Here is an 18,947-nt window from a genome sequence, read left to right as displayed (position 1 = left end):
AAATTGGACTTGGTTGAAGCATATTATCGCATACGAATTCGTGAAGGGGACGAACCTTTGACTGCCTTCTCCAGTTGCTTTGGGATGTTTGAGTACCTTGTAATGCCGTTTGGATTAAAAGGGCCCCCGGGGGTCTTCATGCAAATGATTAATGGGATCCTCCATGATTTATTATTTAAAGGAGTAATTGTTTACTTAGACGATATCCTCATTTATTCTAAGAATGTGGAGGAACACATCTCCCTAGTCAAAGAAGTTCTACAACGACTCAGGGAGAATCACCTCTATGCTAAAGTTTCCAAGTATGAATTCCATAAAGAGGAACTAACCTTCCTAGGCTATAGAATCTCGCACCAAGGAATAGCCATGGATCCGAACAAAGCAGTAATTGACTGGCAGCCCCCGTCTACTCGCAAGCAAGTGCAAAGATTTCTTGGTTTCGCGAACCTCTACCGCAATTTCCTCAAAGACTTTGCACAGGTTGTACTTCCAATTACCAACTTACTCAAAACTAAAGGTAAAGGCATTACTGCTACCCAGCCCTCCGCTAAGATAGAATGGACCCCAGACTGTCAAATAGCCTTTGAGACTCTGAAACGTTTGTTTACAACTGAGCCAGTACTAAAGCATCCGGATTGTAACCGCCCTTTCATTGTTCAGGTAGATGCTTCTGAAATAGCCATGGGAGAGGCTCTCCTGCAGGAGGGAGACGGTGGCCAGTTATACCCATGTGCCTATTTCTCCAAGAAATTTTCCCCATCTCAGTTCAACTGGCCGATTTGGGAAAAAGAAGCCGCAGCTGTAAAACAGGCCTTAACAATCTGGAGACACTTCCTGGAAGCTACCCCAACCCCTTTCCAGGTTTTAACAGATCACAAAAATCTGGAGGCTTTAACTGGGACTCTCAAACTCACCGCAAAACTGATCAGATGGGCAGACTTCTTTTCTCGCTTTCGGTTTGTAATCAAACACATTCCGGGCAAGAAAAACCTCTTGGCTGATGCTCTTTCCAGACTTCCTCAGTATCCTGTTAAGGTGGAACGACCCACTGAGTCCCTGTTTACCCCAGAGCAAAGAGGTGTTCTCCCCACCTTAGCTGTTCTCACGCGCGCTCAGGCGCGGCAAGCCCAGGTCAAGAGTGACTCTCCACAACCCACTGAAGGGGTTGCCCCTCCTAGTTCTCCGCCACCGTCCAGGGATACTAGCAGTCACTCTCCACCCCAACCCCAAGCGAAGAGCGATCCTGTCATTCCGGCAGGACTGCCCCAGTCTTTCCGTGACACTTTGATTCGTGAGTGCCTAACCGAAAGGGATAACAATGCACTGCCTTCATGTCTTGAGCAGCGGGTGGAACTATGGGTCAAGGACTGCAAATTGTATGTGCCTAAAACGTTACGAGCAGTGGTGTTAGAACTAGCTCATGGAGCAAAAACGTCTGGGCACTTTGGATTTGTTAAAACACTGCATTTGCTCCGTCGTCAATTCTGGTGGGCGGGTATGCGTTCTGATCTGGACTCCTTCATTCGCAGCTGTCCAGTCTGCGCCACTGCCAAACGTCTAACAAGCAAGCCCACTGGACTGCTGAAACTGTTAGAAATTCCTCAAGGACCATGGGAGGTGACTGCCATGGATTTCATGACTGATTTACCCTTGAGTCGAGGGAAAACTGTCTTGTGGGTGGTTACAGACCTTTTTTCCAAACAAGCGCATTTAATTCCTTGTGCGGGCATGCCCTCTGCCCAAAGACTGGCTCGCTTATTTGTGACACACATATTCAAATATGACACACATATTCAAAATGACACACATTCTCCCCCTATTAACTGGCCCCTAGCAACTGGTCGGCAGAGCTTTACTGCCCAGAACATGCAGGCTCCTTTTATTCGCAAGACTGAAGAGCTCAGCCCAGATTTGTCTATCTTTCCTTCTGAGCCACGTTGAGTCCCTCTAATGCAAAAAAGTTGGGATATGAATATTGTAATCAATGTGAGGAACTTCCTTTATGACTTTGTCTAATCCCCTTTTAAAGGCATCGCTTTGAGTGCCAAAAGTTGGGTGGAGAAGCATTTCTTTTCTTTTTTTCCTGACCAGAACTCTCTACCCATCAAATTCACTGGGTGCCCCAATCCCATCCAGGGAAGACAGAAGAACCATTTTGTTCTTTGCTACATCACTATTCTCCATTTTGTGTCTCTTAACATTCAGCACTCAGAAATTTTCCATAGGCCTAGCTCACTCTGTTCTCACAAACAACACCGGTAGCTTGTTACACTAATGAGCAGAACCATCAAGGTCACTAGCTCATACCATCCTAATTAGTTGAACCAGCACATCTGTGGGAAGATGGGAGGGGTACGAAATCACTCTTTCCCCCAGTTCAGACCAGTTAGCACCTTCCAGAGACTTCTCCCAAGAGTCCACCTTGATTGGGAGTCATGGGTCTTCTAACCTGAGTCCACTTTTCCATACGTTTAGCTATGCCTTATGGTGGTCACTCTTTCTCTATGCTTCAATTTCAGCATGTCTATCACCTGAAATAACATCTTTATAGCTTTTAAGATCAGCAACTATGTTGTTATGGTTTTCAATATATTTAGTGTTAAAAGTATAGATTATTGACAAACTTCAGCATAGGTTTGAATGGATTCCTTGGATTTTTATGAATAAGTCAATAAAGCTGGGATATGTGAATGGATGGAAAAGGATGCTTAGAGAGAGACGAAGAAAGAATATAACATAGTGCGGTCAGCAGAAATCAGAGGCTTGAGAACCGGGGCCAGACAGGCTTGTGGTTTGTTGATATGAAAGTACAGAGAAAAAAATAGTTCAAAGTGACCTTAAGGTTTATCAAGAGAAATTTTGTCTGATTAATGTATTTTATGTCTTTTGACGTGTGAGAATATGTCTTTCATGTATGAGAACATTATAACTTTCCCAAACCAACATTGTAAAAAGTGGGAGATGCTTCCCAGGCATGCTTGTATGCCGTTAGGCTGGCTGGGTAAGGCTCCCTCACATGACTCCTGGTATGAAACTTTGAATTTTATTACTGTGTACCTGTATCCAGATCTATACCATTTTGCTATAATTAATATGACTTCCATATATTTTACATATATTTTTGTGGCTTTGTACATTTTACTTTTCATTTTTATACTGAAGTATCTACAATAAATAGGAATTTTTAAAATTCAAAGTTTGTATCATTGCTTGGGGTGGCAACTTAAATTGCATAATGTATTTTTCAGTGAAATACAAAATCTAAAAATTTAGCCACTTATCACAGCAAATGACCACTTTAGTAAGTGGTCATTTTAGTAACATTTTAGTAAGTATAATGTAGCCAGCTAGATTTATTGTTTTATATGCCTTTTGCCTGACTATGTAGCATGTATTTTAATCTCTGTTTTGAACTTTTCTATTAATAAAGCTTTTTTGAGCTTTATGATTTTTGAGTTTACTGGCCTAACCCAGTGATTTCGGTTACCCGACGGGTATACTACTGGGGGTCAGTTGTCATAGTCCTTACCGCGTAAGAGGGCATCTTGGCCATGCTCCTGGGCTCGCTGCCATTCCTCCAACGGAGCTCTTTCCATCTCACAGAACTCAGCTTCCATCTTCACGGATGGACCCCACCTCTGAAACAGCAGCGAAGGAGGGGGGTAAGAGAAGGAATGGAAGACCCCAAGAAATGGATCATGCCCAACTCACAGCCTCCCCACCTTTCTAACAGCAGACCTGGCAAGGTTTTCCTTCAACCCTGGTGAATTATCTGGAGGGATTAAAAAATTCCCTTGAAGTAGCTGCTGAAGCAGGTTCTTAAATCTCCCATTTGGATAATTAACACTTGAACAAATATCAGACAGGGATGTCTAAGGAGAAGGTTGGATATCATAGTTTGAATTGGAATACATGGAAAGAAAACCCCTCACCTGTTCAGCCTGCCTCTTCTCCTCTGCCTGACTCAGGAGGAAGCCTTCAGCCAGGGCCACCGCCTGGGAACTGGTCTCCGGCCCGCATCCTCTGACCCAGCGCTGCATTTCCTGGGGCAGGAGGCTTAGGAACTGCTCCAGGATCACCAGGTCCACGATCTGCTTCTTGGTGTGTCTCTCTGGCTTCAGCCAGTGGTTGCAAAGCCCATGGAGCTGGCTGCAAACCTCTCGCGGCCCATCAGCCTCACAGTAGCGGAACTGCCGGAAGCGTCGGCAATGTACTTCTGAGTTTAGAGGCTCCTGATCCCAGGTCTCTGGCTCAGCTTTCTCCCAGAATTCCATACCACTCCCAGCTTGGATAGGCTGGGGGCCTTTCCTTCTCTTGCCAGGTCCAGGTTTTTTCGGGTCCTGCTCTTCTATCTCCTTCTATTGGGTCACCTCTGACTATGAAATATGCCTTTACTCATTTGGCTACAAAGAGAGGCTTCTCTCTGCAGGGTAGAGACAGATAGCAATCGGCAAGAAAGAAAACAAAAGAGAATGGAGATACATAGTGGATCAGAACCAAAGTTCCACTTGTGGTTACAGAATCATAGAGTTGGAAGGGATCACCAGGGCCATCAAGTCCAACTCCCTGCACAATGCAGGAAATTCACAACTACCTCCCACTTCCACACCCCTAGTGACCAGAAGATGGCCAAGATGCCCTCCCTCTCATCATCTGCCTAAGGTCACAGAATCAGCATTGCTGACAGATGGCCATCTAACCTCTTCTTAAAAACCTCCACTGAGGAACCGCTCTGTTAGAAAATTCTTCCTAATGTCTAGACGGAAACTCTTTTAATTTCAACCCGTTGCTTCTGGTCTGATCTTCTTGAGCAACAGAAAACAACTCGGCACCCTCCTCTATATGACAGCCCTTCAAGTACTTGAAGATGGTTATCATATCCCCTCTCAGTCTTCTCCTCTTCAGGCTAAACATACCCAGCTCCTTCAACCTTTTTTCGTAGGACTTGGCCTCCAGACCCCTCACCATCTTTGTTGCCCTTCTCTGGACACATTCCAGCTTGTCTACATCTTTCTTAAATTGTGATGTCCAAAATTGAACACAGTACTCTAGGTGAGGTCTAACCAGAGCAGAGTAAAGCGATACCATCACTTCATGTGATCTGGACACGATACTTCTGTTGATGCAGCCCAAGACTGAATTTGCCTTTTTAGTTACAGCATCACACTGCTGACATGTTCAGTGTTTGGTCTACTAAGACCCCAAGATCCTTTTCACACACACTACTGCTCAAACAAGTCTCCCCACCCTATAATTATGCATTTGATTTTTCCTACCTAAATGCAGAACTTTACATGTGTCTTTGTTGAAGGGCATGTTATTAGTTCTAGCCCATTTCTCCAGCCTGTCAAAATCATCCTGCATCTTGGCTTTATTTTCTACCATAATTTCTACCCCTCCCAATATAGTATCACATGCAAATTTAATAAGCATCCCCTCTATTCCTTCATCCAAATCATTTATAAAGATGTTGAACAACACAGGGCCCAGGGCAGATCCCTGAAGACCTCCACTAGTCACTTCTCTCCAAGGGGACGAGGAACCATGAACATGTTCAGTGTACTCTTTGGGTACGATCTGTCAAACAGTTGCAGATCCATCTAACAATAATAGGATCTAACCCACATTTTCCCAATTTGTCAACTAGAATACTATGTGGAATCTTATCAAAAGCCTTACTGTAATCTATTTTTTTAAAATATATTTTTTTATTTTTCATTGGTGATCGGGTGAACAGAAGGAAAAATAGGGAAAGGGAAAATAAAAATTATACAGATATCATTTTGTAAACATATAAGATCTATCTACCCTTCTTTTAAACATAGTACAATATTCTGTGTTTTACTGAAATCTAGACAAAACTGTCTACAGCATTCCCCTGATCCAGCAAGGTAGTAACTTTATCAAAAAAAGGAGGGCGCTCTCCCTCACCTGTTTCCCAAATACCCAAGGAGATGGCTGCGTTTCTCATGACCCTGAGGAGGAAGGAAGGAAAGGCCTGCTGATGCCAGGCTGGCCACAAGCGGGAGGGGCAGAAGAGGAGGGGGCTCCCCTAAACTTCCTGCCCCTCCTGAGCTTTGACCCATCAGCCCCCCCCCAAAGGGGCTAGAAGGCCCCTTGACTATTCACATCTCGTGTGCGTTTGTGTGTTTGTGTGTCTTAATTCCTGAACTCTTCCTTCTTTGGGGATGTCTTTGTTTTGCATAAAGTGGCTCTTTCTGGCCCAGAATGGGGCAAGTATGGGGCTGTTCAATGATACCCCCTTCCTTTCTCTTTGCTTTGGCTCTTGCATAGCAGACATAAGAGCATAAGAAAGGCCCTGCTGGATCAGACCAAGGCCCATCAAGTACAGCAGTCTGTTCACACAGTCGCCAACTAGGTGCTTCTAGGAAGCCACAAACAAGATGAGTGCAGCAGCACCATCCTGCCTGTGTTCCACCGCACCCAAAAATAATAGGCATGCTCCTCTGATACTAGAGATAATAGGTATGCAGCATGACCAGTATCCATTCTAACTAACAGCCATGAATACCCCTCTCCTCCATGAATATGTCCACTCCCCTCTTAAAGCCCTCCAAGCTGGCAGCCATCACCACATCCTGGGGCAGGGAGTTCCACAATTTAACTATGCGTTGTGTGAAATTTTTTTCCTTTTATCTGTTTTGAGTCTCTCGACCTCCAGCTTTAGCAGATGACCCTGTGTTCTAGTATTATGGGAGAGGGAGAAAAACTTCTCCCTGTCCACTCTCTCCATACCATGCATAATTTTATAGACCTCTATCATGTCTCCCCTTAGCCGCCTTCTTTCCAAGCTAAACAGCCCTAAGCGTCTTAACTGCTCCCCATAGGACAGTTGCTCTAGTCCCCTAATCATTTTGGTTGCTCTTTTCTGCACCTTCTCATGCTCTGTAATATCCTTTTTTAGGTGCGGTGACCAGAACTGTACACAGTATTCCAAGTGTGGTCTCACCATAGATTTGTACAAGGGCAGTATGATATCAGCAGTTTTATTCTCTATTCCTCGTCTAATTATAGCCAGCATGGAATTTGCCTTTTTTACAGCAGCCGCACACTGGGTTGACATCTTCATTGAGCTATCCGCTACCACCCCTAGATCCCATTCTTGGTCTGTCACTGCCAGCACAGATCCCATCAGTGTATATGTGAAGTTGGGATTTTTTGCCCCAATATGCATCACTTTACACTTACCCACATTGAATCTCATTTGCCATTTTAATGCCCATTCTTCCAGTATGCAGAGATCCTTCTGGAGCTCTTCACAGCCCGATTTTGTTTTAACCACCCTAAATGATTTGGTGTCATCTGCAAACTTGGCTACTTCACTGTTTAACCGCAACACCAGGTCATTGATGAACAGGTTGAAAAGCACTGGTCCCAACACAGATCCCTGAGGCACCCCACTGCTCACATCCTGCCATTGGGAGAACTGACCATTGATTCCTGCATTCCTCCCCCCTCCCCAAATCCCCTTTCAGCCCACCGGACCCCTCCCAGTCATTCCTGCAGCAGCCCGGAAGACTCAAACCTTCCTGAAAACTCAAACCTTCCCTCTGTAGGGAGGGAGCAGGAAATGTCCCCGCCCCACTTATGTGCCTCTCTGGGGCTATGGACACCCTCAGTCTCCCTTTCGCCATGCCGGGGTCTTCTGCCGTCCCCGCAAGCCGAGCCGGGAAACAAACTGGTCTTTATTCTCATGGGGTCCAAACTTCTCTGGCGTCTCTTGTGCGGGGAGGCAGGGGGAGTTTTTTCTTTCCTTGGCCATCACTGCGCCCCCCCACTCCAGAGAGGCTCGTCTGGTCCCCTCGGACCTCTCTGCTCGGGGCTTTGCCCTCCGGGGGGAAAGGGGATGGCAGACTCGGCCCTGTCTGAACGCCCCTCATTTCCAAACACGCTACATGCCAGGTGTCATTTATCTACCCCAGCGGCCAGATTGAAACAGCCACTCTGGAGAGAACCTGCCGGGGGAGGGGTGTCTGACTCCAACCCCTTCCCCCCCATCCAGCCCCCCTCTTTCCCCCCATCCAGCCCCCCTTTCCCCCTATCCAGCCCCCCTCTTGTCCCCTCCATCCAGCTCCTTTCCCCCCATCCAGCCCCCCTCTTTCCCCCTCCATCCAGCCCCCCTCCCCCCATCCAGCCCCCCTCTTTTCCCCCACCCAGCCCCCCTCTTCACCCCCATCCAGCCCCCCTCCCCCATCCAGCCCCCCTCTTTTCCCCCCACCCAGCCCCCCTCTTTTCCCCTCCATCCAGCCCCCCTTTTCCCCTCATCCAGCCCCCTCTTCCCCCCCATCCAGCCCCCTCTTCCCCCCCATCCAGCCCCCCTCTTTCCCCCCCATCCGGCCCCCCTCTTTCCCCCCCATCCGGCCCCTCTCTTTTCCCCCCATCCAGCCCCCCTCTTTCCCCCTGCCTTTCCTCGACTGCTCACCCACTCCGCCAGGCATCACAACACCTCCCCCACACGCCCCCCCCCGACCTGTCACGGTCTCTGACATAAACATGGTATTTTGTGAACATGTACAGAATTAATTCCACATGTAAAGCTTGAATATAACAACACCTTCCCCCCCCCCACACGCCCCCCTCCCATGATGAACCATCCGGACTCTGCGCCCCTTCAGCCCACCCTGCGAACCTGGATCGCTCGCGAGGCCTCCTCAATGCAGGGAAGGGGCTGCAGCGCCCCCCCCCCATGAAAACCGGAAGGAGAAAAGAGGAGCTCCAAACGAAGCAGCCCCCCACACACACATTTCCCCCTCTCCCCCCACCCTCCGTGACTCACCCGGAAGGATCCGCTGCCCGCGTCAGAACCGCAAAGGCCGCTTCCCCAAACGCGCCCTCCGCGTGAGGAGGAGAAGGAAGTGGCCTCTCTAGGGTTTTCGACTCACTGGCCTTGGCCTTACTCTCTGGGGGGCGTAGGCGCTGCCCGCGTCAGAACCGCAAAGGCCGCTTCCCCAAACGCGCCCTCCGCGTGAGGAGGAGGAGGAGGAAGCGGCCTCTCTAGGGTTTTCGACTCACTGGCCTTACTCTCTGGGGGGCGGAGGCGCCGCCCGCGTCAGAACCGCAAAGGCCGCTTCCCCAAACGGAGGAGGAGGAAGGGGCCTCTCTAGGGTTTTCGACTCACTGGCCTTACTCACCCCCCCCCCCGCGGTCCTCTCTGCAACTGGCTTGGGGAGGGGAGACCCACGAAAGAGAAAGACAGAGGAGGAATTGCTTGGAGGAGACCAAAGGCATTGGGGGGGGGGGATGAAGGGGCAGACAGCGTGGTGTGGGGGTCATGAGCGGTGGGGTCTGGTTGGAGTCCCCCGCTCCTCCACGTGAGCGGCGGAGGCTCATCGGGCGGGCTGGGTTTGTTCCCCCCCCCCGCTCCTGCCCACGAAGCCAGCTGGGTGACCTTGGGCCAGTCACAGCTCTCTCAGCCCCACTCACCTCGCGGGCTGTCTGTTGTGGGGAAGGGGAGGGGAAAGGCGGTTGAAAGCGTGGCACATTAAAAAAAAGCAACTCCTCTCTCCTCCTCGGACTCCCCTCCTCGGCCTTGATTTACCTCTCGCAAGGGGAGAGGTTGCCCCTTCTCTCTTCCCCTCCCCCAAAGCCTCTCCCCAAGAAGGATCCAGCCCACCTGTTCCCCGGCACAGATTCACTGGGCTTCTTGGAGCCCCCAAGGAGGGGGAGGGCTGGTAGTGGAGGCCCCTTTCTGCTTTGGGACTTTTATTTTCTCCTCCATTTTATCCCCACGACAACCCTGTGAGGTAGGTTAAGCTGAGGGTGTGACCGGCCCAAGGTCACCCAGCGAGCATTCCATGGCCTGGGTGGGGATTCGAACCTGGGGCCTTCACATACTAGTCCATCATTCTTAACCAGGACATCACACTGGCTTACACGGATCTAAACTGGATCAGGCAAACCATGTGGGAGGCATAAGGTTCCTTGTCTGCTATGGTCCCAGTCCACACCAGGCCTCCACGTGCCTGGAAATGAAGTGTTGAACATGGAACTAAGAAAATGCTGCTTCTTTTTTTTTTAATTAAAGGAAATTTATAATACCTCTTGGGATCAAAAAGTTCGATCTAAAATAAGATCCATTGGCATTTCCCTGGAGGAGTTAACTTTCTCCTCTGAAGTTTATATCTTGAAGACAATTAAACAGAGGCTTTTAGATATTGAACTTCAAAAAATACAGCCGTCTCAACCCCTTGTCTGTTCATCAGCTATACTAAAACTTAAGAATGTTGAGGGATGTATCCCCCATTATCTATACAATCTTGGTAGTCCTAGCCATTGCAGAGTTTTTTCTCTTGCGCGAGTAAATGCCTTCCCATCGAAGTTGTTATATGGAAGGTTTCAAAATATTCCTAAACATGAACGGAAATGTGAATGTGGCTCTAACTCTTTGGACTCAATCGAGCACATATTGCTAGATTGCTCACTATACGCGTCCACTAGGAAGAAATGGTTAAATACTTGGATACATTCTAAATATTATCTTCCTAATAAAATAAAATGTCAAATTTTATTGAACGATACAACAGTAGAGATCACTGTGGCGGTGGCCAATTTCTTAGTTGATGTGTTAACAATGAAAAATTTAGGGAAACACTGTTATGATTTTATGTTTGTTTTAGTTTTTTTAGCTGATAGTTGTATTTATACTGTTTTTCCCCCCTCTTTGTAATATTGGATATACCATTAAAGGTTTAGTGATTGACAAAATCCAGGGGCAGCAGACCCAGAAGCAGTGAACCCTAAGAGAGACGAATGACTCTCCAGAATTCACTTTCCTTTTTCCAATGGATGGGGGGAGACAAAGCATGAATCCTGCTTTTTCTCTTACAAAAAGAAGTCCTGTCCTTTTATTCCCTGTTCTGGCCTGCTGGGAAATGCAAAGGGTTCCCCAGTTCCAGAATCTTATGGATCCCACGAATGCTCTGCGTTCTTGAAAGAAGCATCAGTTGTCTGACAGGCCAGCAGCCATTTGCAATGCAGGAGAGTCTGCCCAGATGTCAGCGAGGGCGTCCAGTCGAACCCCGGATGCCGCGGAACAATGCCTGGGAGCCGAAGAGATGGCCCATCATTTACTTGTCAATTTCACCAGGAGGTTTAATGGTGGGCAATCACAGGCAAACACTTCCTTGTTGTCACCTTGTATCCTTTCATATTCAAAACAACTCTGCTGCACCTCACCCTTTCATGTCCTACCAATGATGTAATCAATTGTATTATATGTTCCCTATAAAGATGACCAATATTCCCCCAACCTGTATTCTGACCTTAGGTTTGTATAGATGTACTGACCCGTTTGCTTTCTTAATAAAACTTTTAAAACTCTCTGCAACATCTGGAGTGGAGTTTAATATTGCTGAAATGCAACGAGGTACTGAACACTGACACCAGAGCCATCTGAAATCAGAGCCTCTGCAAACTGGTTTTTCAGCCACTTCTTCCGCAACCCTTTCGGCTGGCCTCCAAGCATCAACAGAGTACAAAATTATGCCTGTGGAGCTGAGGGAGTCATTTCACCATAAGAACAACTGCTGCCCTTCAGCCAGTCAGTCCAGCTTTGGTCATCTGAACTTTGAATTGACGAAAAACTCCTTCCTCTCTTTTACCTTATATGTATGTAATTTACTTTTTAAAGGATTAAGTCTTTTAACTCTTTTAAAGGGCAATTGCATTCTATATTTATAATAGTATTTTTAATTATGTTGGCTCAACTCTCCAGGTTCCTAGCCTTCTTCATGGGTGGAGTATATTGTTTTGTTAGATGCCCAGAGTTGCACTAACTAAAGGCTCTAGGAACTTCTCTCCTGTAACCTAAAAATGGAGGTAGCTGCCTCCACTAATTCAGACAACCTAGGGCAGTGATGGCGAACCTTTTAGAGACCGAGTGCCCAAACTGCAACCCGCAACCCACTTCAGCTAAAGTAAATTGGACCCCCCAGTGCTGAATTGCTTTTGATACTCTCAAGCGACTATTTATCTCCGAACCGGTGTTGAAACACCCTGATCCTCAGCAAATGTTTATAGTTCAGGTTGACGCCTCAGACGTGGCAATGGGGGGTGCGCTTCTACAGCGAGGGGGGACGGTCTTCTGCATCCGTGCGCTTACTTTTCTAAGAAGTTCGCGCAATCTCAGCTCAACTGGCCGATCCGGGAAAAAGAAGCGGCCGCCGTCCGCCATGCCCTCACGGTGTGGAGACAATTTTTGGAAGGTTCTAAAGTTCCTTTTGAGGTGTGGAGCGATCACAAAAACCTGGAGGCGCTCACGGGAGCCCGTAAACTGTCCGCGAAACAGGTATGCTGGGCGGACTTCTTTGCTCAGTTCCGCTTTGTATTAAAACATGTACCAGGGAAACAGAATGTACTGGCTGATGCTCTATCCAGACTGCCTCAATACCCCACCAAGATTGAACGCCCCACAGAGTCCCTGTTCACTCCTGCTCAGAAAGGTTTACTGCCCATCCTGGCGCAAGCCCAACTCCCTCCTCAGTCTTCGCATGGAGGGGGAACTCCAAACCTGACCACGTCGGGCGGCCCGGCCGCTCCGCCCCCCTCGCCTCCTTCACCGGCTCTGCCTGCTCCCGGCCGCCCTAGCGATCCAACCATCCAACCCCCCTCGGGAGCACCAGCTGCCAAGAAAATATATACAGATTTCAAACACCATTAAAAAAAGATCTGCACTCACTTGATTTGCTGCTAATCTAATCTGATCAGTTATTTTTCCAAACAAAGCTATATTATGCAAACACAAGCGCCACAGTTTTTTTATCAGATTGCACTCAATTTGCATCCTCCGCCGCCCCATTTCTATCTCTCTCTTGCTTTAATTTCTCCTCCTCCAAGAAAAACGCCCCCACCCCATTGCACCTTAAAACTCTGTGTCTCCAAACAGGCTTTCTAACTGCAACCTCCAAAGCTCCCGTTCACAGGTATCTGCAAAATGAGAAAGGGGCTGGAGCAGGAAGGGGTGCCTGCAATTAACACCCCCCTCGCCCCCCCCAGTTCCCTTCCACTCTCTAGGCAGTTTGAACTCTCCTGTTTTAACCATCAGAGCACCTAACTCAACAGCTCTGCCCCTGAGGAAGGATTGGGCCAAGCAGGGCTTTCCCCTGGGCTGGGAAGCTGCCTTCCTGCAAAGGGAGCCAGTCAGGAGCCACGGAGACCTTCCTGCCTCGCGCCCCCCCCCCCCCGTGGGAAAGGAGCCGGGGATCTTCCCAAGCAGGCCAGCAGCAGCAGCAAAAGCAGCACTCTCTCCGCCCCCAAACCCTGATGAGCTTAAAATGCATTTGGGCAAAAAGGGAGTTGCAATAACAGGAGGGGGAAAGGGGAAATGCAAGAAGGGACAGTGGGGGACATTCTATTTTTCCGGGCTTGCTAGTAGGGTTGGAGATCTCCCAGAATTACAGCTGGGCTCCAGAGCACGGGGACAGGTTCCCTTGGAGAACATGGGTGCATTGGAAGGTGACATTATACCAACTGAAGTCCCTCGCCTCCCTAGCATCCACCCCCCCGCCCCAAAATCTCCAGGTCTTTCCCAACCCAGAGCCGGCAACCCCATTACGGACTTGTAGCACAGGCTGCCCTTCCACACCCTGACACCACAGGCTCTCCTTCCATACATACAATCGCATAAGCCATGAGAAAAAAAAGTTTGCTTTATTTCTGAAATTACCGAGACATATCCCACATTGCTTTAAAAAAACAACAACGCCCACCTTTGCTAGTTTCGTTTAAGAATGACACCTGCCTGATATTCTACAAGTTTGCTAATTATTTTGTAACTCGTTTGGTCATTAAAAAGGGATATCTCACACACAACAAAAACGGGGGGGGGGGGTATATGTGCTTTACATATTCATTTTTTTAAAAAAAGAGGAGAAAAATGTTTATCCTCTGATGTTATTCAATATTTTATTCAAAGTTTTTACATAAGGCCCTCCAGTCATTAAAGGAAATTATTTAATGAGCTGTGTGTGTGTGTTAAGTGCCATCAAGTCGCCTCTGACTCATGGCGACCCCATGAATGAAAGTCCTCCAAAATGTCCTATCTTTGACAGCCTTGCTCAGATCTTGCAAATTGAAGGCTGTGGCTTCCTTGACTGAGTCAATCCATCTCTTGTTGGGTCTTCCTCTTTATCTGCTGCCCTCAACTTTTCCTAGCATTACTGTCTTTTCCAGTGACTCTTGTCGTCTCATGACGTGACCAAAATACGATAGCCTCAGTTTAGTCATTTTAACTTCTAGGGTCAGTTCAGGCTTGATTTGATTTATAACCCACTGATTTGTTTTTTTGGGCAGTCCACGGAATCCGTAACTCTCTCCTCAAACACCACATTTCAAAGGACTCTATTTTCTTCCTATCAGCTTTCTTCACTGTCCAGCTTTCACACCCATACATAGTAATAGGGAATACGAGGGCATGAATTAATCTAGTCTTGGTGGCCAGTGACATATCCTTACACTTCAAAATATTTTCTAGCTCCTTCATGGCTGCCCTTCTTAGTCTCAATCTCCTTCTAATTTCTTGGCTGCAGTCTCCCTTTTGGTTGGTGGTGGAGCCAAGGAATAGAAAGTCTTGAACAATTTCAATCTCCTCATTGTCAACCTTAAAGTTGTGTAATTCTCCTGTAGTCATTACTGTTGTTTTCTTGATGTTCAGCTGTAGTCCTGCTTTGGCACTTTCTCTTTTAACTTTCAGCAGTAGTCGTTTCAAATCTTCACTATTTTCTGCCAATAATGTAGTGTCATCAGCATATCTCAAATTATTAATGTTCCTCCCTCCAATTTTCACTCCACCTTCATCTAAATCTAATCCAGCTTTCCTAATTATATGTTCTGCATATAGATTGGATAGGGAGATACAATACATCCTTGTCTAACACCTTTGCCAATTGGAAACCATTCCATTTAATGAGCTATTTAATGAGCTATACTCCTGAAATTCTGTTAAATAAATTGTAAAACTATTCTAGTGGACTCTCTCAGCCCCACCTACCTCACAAGGTGTCTGTTGTGTGGAGAGTAAGGGAAGGCCATTGTAAGCCGATTTGAAACGCCTTAAAGGTAGAGAAAAAGTGGGGTATAAAACTAACGCTTCTCGTTCTCCTCACCAGCATTGCCGGAGGACAACTTGCAGCCATTAGCTAACATTAGCTAAAAGGCTACGTTCGGACAGGCGTGGCAGGAAATGGGAGCCTCTCTGCTTTCCAAACAGGAGATCTCAACGACGAAGACTTGGAAATTGTTGTCAGCTTTGCCTACAGAGAATGGTCCAAAGATGTGCCAGGATGTTTCTGCTGGTGTTAGGAAACCAAGGAACAATTATTGCAATCACTGGGAGAAAAGGATACAATTCTGGGCTGTTCAATGCTTGGCATGGAAGAGTGAATCTGCAGCCCCCTTTGGGGAGGTTTCCCGTCTGCAGGTTCATTTCGGAGGAATTAAATCATTGGGGCTATTTGGGGCTATTATTGTCGTATGGGGTTATTGGCTAAACCTATGAAGAGAAAACAGGGCCATTTAGGATTATTCATCCTAGAATCATAGAGTTGGAAGGGGCCATACAGGCCATCTTTTCCAACCTCCCTGTTCAATGCAGGATCAGCCTAGAGCATCGCTGACAGGTGTTCGTCCAGCCGCTGCTTGAAGACTGCCAGATCATGTTGGAGCATGCTCAGAGGTTGTGGAATTACAGTCCGCTGGCGGTAGTGAGAAAATGCAAACAGTGGCTGCAATCCAATTTAGAACACTCAGTAAATATGGGCATGATGGGCTTTGGGAGGAAGGCAGGAAAAATAGCCAGGGCTGGAAGTCTAGAGAGAAAAACCCACATAGTTTTAACTCCCCCTTCTTCCTCCTCTGCAGGCTCAGGACAACTAAGGATGGTCAGGTTTACCACAGCTCTCTGAAGCGCTACTCCATTAGCAGGTTCCCTGCTGTTTACTAAAGCTCGAGGGCTCATTGGAAAAAAAGTTATTTCCTAATTAATCATTCAATCATTTGGGGTCTCTGTGAATTCTTTGGCATCTGTAAAGCTCGTTGTATTACAAAAACAAACCTTTTAGTGCAATCATTTCTATGATTTCTCCTCTTCATGCATTCTTTGATGGGATCTAAAATGGCATCGCCAGCTGAATCTTTTTCCACAGTCCCTGCGTCTAGATCAGGGGTGTCAAACTCATTTGTTATGAGGGCCAGATAGGGCATAAATATCAATAGGTTGAGCCAGGCCATGAGTACCAAATAAATACATACCATAAAATGTAATGCCAGGTACCAGAGATACGAACTTCATAGAAGACACAGGCAAAGTCAATTAATGATATTATTTTTGTCATTGTTTTAAGCGTGTTTGTATTTTAAGTAAAAAAATAATATCATTAATTGGCTTTGCCTGTGTCTTCTGTAGTTTATATCTCTGGTCCCTGGCATTACATTTGTTCTGGACTGGGGGGTGGGTGGGTGGCTGCCTGGGAACAGAATTTGTGCTCTCAGACTGGAATGGCGTGTCACAGAATGGAGTGACAGCCCCTGGGAGTAACAGAAGCATTCTTGGACTGCCATTCCAGTCCCAGAACACTTCTGCTACTACGAGGGGCTGTCATTTTAGTACATCCTCTTGTTTTAGGAATTGCATGGAGAATTAACATTGGAGAAGTTCCCATTATCTCCAGTGAGCATGCAAGCCTTTCCCATTGTTTCCAATGGGCAATCCTGTCATTCCTTTTAGTACATCCTCTTGTTTGTTTTAGGAATTGCATGGAGAATTAACATTTGGGAAGTTCTTCTACCTATAGAGCAGCAGTGCAAGATTGCTGAGGCCTGAGGATAGGAGATCAGCATCTTGCTCACTTAGGCCTGACCCTCAGAAGTTGCCCTGAAGCTCCAGCTGCTGAGGTTTACACTTGGGGAGCAGGAAGTTGGTCATCTTGCTGCATAATTTGAGCAATGCAATATAGGGAGGGAGATACATATTTAGAGTGTTGGAGGAGAGTGTTACAGATACCCTGGACTGTCAAAAAACAAATCAGTGGGTTATAGATCAAATCAAGTCGGAACTGACCCTAGAAGATAAAATTTCTAAACTGAGGATGTCGTACTTTGGACACATTATGAGTCACTGGAAAAGACAATCATGCTAGGAAAAGTTGAAGGCAGCAGGAAAAGAGGAAAACCCCACAAGAGGTGGACTGACTCAATCAAGGAAGCCACTGCCCTTAATTTGCAAGACCTGAGCAAGGCGTTTAAGGATAGGACGTTTGGGGGGAACATTGATTCATAGGGTCGTCATGCGTTGGAAGTGACTTCACAGCACTTCACACACACACACACACACACACACACACACACACACACACACACACACAAGCACAGTTTTCCCCTCCCCCAGTCAAACTCCCAGCCAGGAGCACAATCTTCAGCCCACCACCCCAGGAAAGCTCCACGTAGGGCTCCGTTAAGGTGGGGAGGAAATGAAGATTGCACTGCCTCCCGGCGGGGAGACAGCAGCACAATCTTCAGTTTCTGGGAAGCCCAGAAAGGGTCAGCGGAAGGCGGCTGGCTGGGCTCACGGGCCGGAGCAGCCCCAGGAAACCCAGAAAGGGGAGAGGGAGTAGGGGCTGGCTGCTTTGCGGGCTGGAGGGAAGCCCTCCGGAGGCCGCATCCGGCCTTCAGGCTTCATGTTTGACACCCTGGTCTTTATTTTCCATCCTCTCTGGTGTGGACTTTATGATGTCCTGTAATCAGAAAGAGATCAGAACTGGGAAGGGCAACCATGAAGGAGATAGAAAAGATTCTTAATTGTAAGAATGCGTCACTGGCAACCAAGATCAAGTTAAAAATATTGTCGAAGGCTTTCACGGTCAGAGTTCATTGGTTCTTGTAGGTTATCCGGGTTGTGTAACCGTGGTCTTGGCATTTCCTTTCCTGACGTTTCGCCAGCAGCTGTGGCAGGCATCTTCAGAGGAGACACTGTCCTTCAGTGTTACTCCTAAGATGCCTGCCACAGCTGCTGGTGAAACGTCAGGAAAGAAAATTCCAAGACCACGGTTACACAGCCCGGATAACCTACAAGAACCAAAGATCAAGTTAATTCATGCCATAGTATTCCACATGTGTATGGGTGGGAAAGCAGGACAATGAAAAAAGCTGATAGGAAGAAAGTAAATTCCTCTGAAATGTGGTGTTGGAGGAGAGTGTTGGAGGATACCATGGACTGCCAAAAAACAAATCAGTGGGGTATAGATCAAATCAAGCCTGAACTGACCCTAGAAGCTAAAATGACTAAACTGAGGCTATCGTACTTTGGTCACATTATGAGAAGGCAGGAGTCACTGGAAAAGACAATCATGCTAGGAAAAGGTAGCAGGAAAAGAAAAGACCCAACAAGAGATGGATTGATTGTATAAAGGAAGCCACAGCCCTCAGTTTACAAGACCTGAGAAGGCTGTTAAGGATGGAATGTTTTGGAGGATATTGATTTATAGGGTTGCCAAGAGTTGGAAACAACCTGGCAGCACTTATGTTAAGAAATTTTACCTAAAGCTCCAGCCCTGGACATGGCACCCATAATAGAGACTCACTGAACTGTTTGAAACATTGCTGCCTGACCTCCAGCCTGGTCATGGCATCCACACCAGAGGCTCACTGAACTGTCGCACATTAATAGCCCGCTGCTCTGGGCTAGCTCTCCCCAGCTTCGTACAACAGACTGTTCCAGGACAAAGAGACTGGAACACCTCTGCAGAACCTGCAAAAGAGAAGCCATGATTCCTGATTGTCTCCTGATCCAAGAAGCAGCCATTATGCCAAAGCGAGAGCATCACGTAGCCCTTCTCTGCAAATCCCCCCTCCTCCTGCATTCTGTTGTATCCTGGGAAAACTTCCTCAGCAATCTACATTAAAGGATTCCCCTGCTGCCCCCCTGAAGTGTGAAG

The 18,947-nt window shown here is 47.2% G+C and overlaps 1 pseudogene; it reads right to left on the bottom strand.

Annotated features, from left to right (window-relative positions):
- Positions 1-7,783, bottom strand: part of LOC130481141 (zinc finger protein 14-like) — a 28,254-nt pseudogene extending 20,471 nt beyond the window's left edge.
- Positions 7,784-18,947: the final 11,164 nt, after the last annotated feature.

This window comes from Euleptes europaea, chromosome 1, assembly GCF_029931775.1.
Source record: "Euleptes europaea isolate rEulEur1 chromosome 1, rEulEur1.hap1, whole genome shotgun sequence".
Lineage (NCBI taxonomy): Eukaryota > Metazoa > Chordata > Lepidosauria > Squamata > Sphaerodactylidae > Euleptes > Euleptes europaea.
This window is presented reverse-complemented; position numbering and strand designations above follow the sequence as displayed.